Genomic DNA, 393 nt, shown 5'->3' with positions numbered 1-393 from the left:
CCCTGAAAGAGATGGGAATACCAGATCACCTGACCTGCCTCTTGAGACACCTGTATGCAGGTCAGGAAGCAACAGTTAGAACTGGACATGAACAACAGACTGGTTCCAAATAGGAGAAGGAATACGTCAAAGTTGTATATTGTCACCCTGCTTATTTAACTTACATGCAGAGTACATCATGAGAAACGCTGGGCTGAAGGAAGCACAAGCTGCTATCAAGATTGCCAGGAGAAATATCAATAACCTCAGATATGCAGATGACACCACCCTTATGGCAGAAAGGAACTAAAAAGCCTCTTGATGAAAGTGAAAGAGGAGAGTGAAAAGTTGGCTTAAAGCTCAGCATTCAGAAAACTAGATCATGGCATCTGGTCCTATCACTTCATGGCAAAT

The sequence above is a fragment of the Bison bison genome, unplaced genomic scaffold (assembly GCF_000754665.1).
Source record: "Bison bison bison isolate TAMUID 2011002044 unplaced genomic scaffold, Bison_UMD1.0 scf7180017864183, whole genome shotgun sequence".
Lineage (NCBI taxonomy): Eukaryota > Metazoa > Chordata > Mammalia > Artiodactyla > Bovidae > Bison > Bison bison.
Note: the sequence above shows the minus strand (reverse complement) of the source record.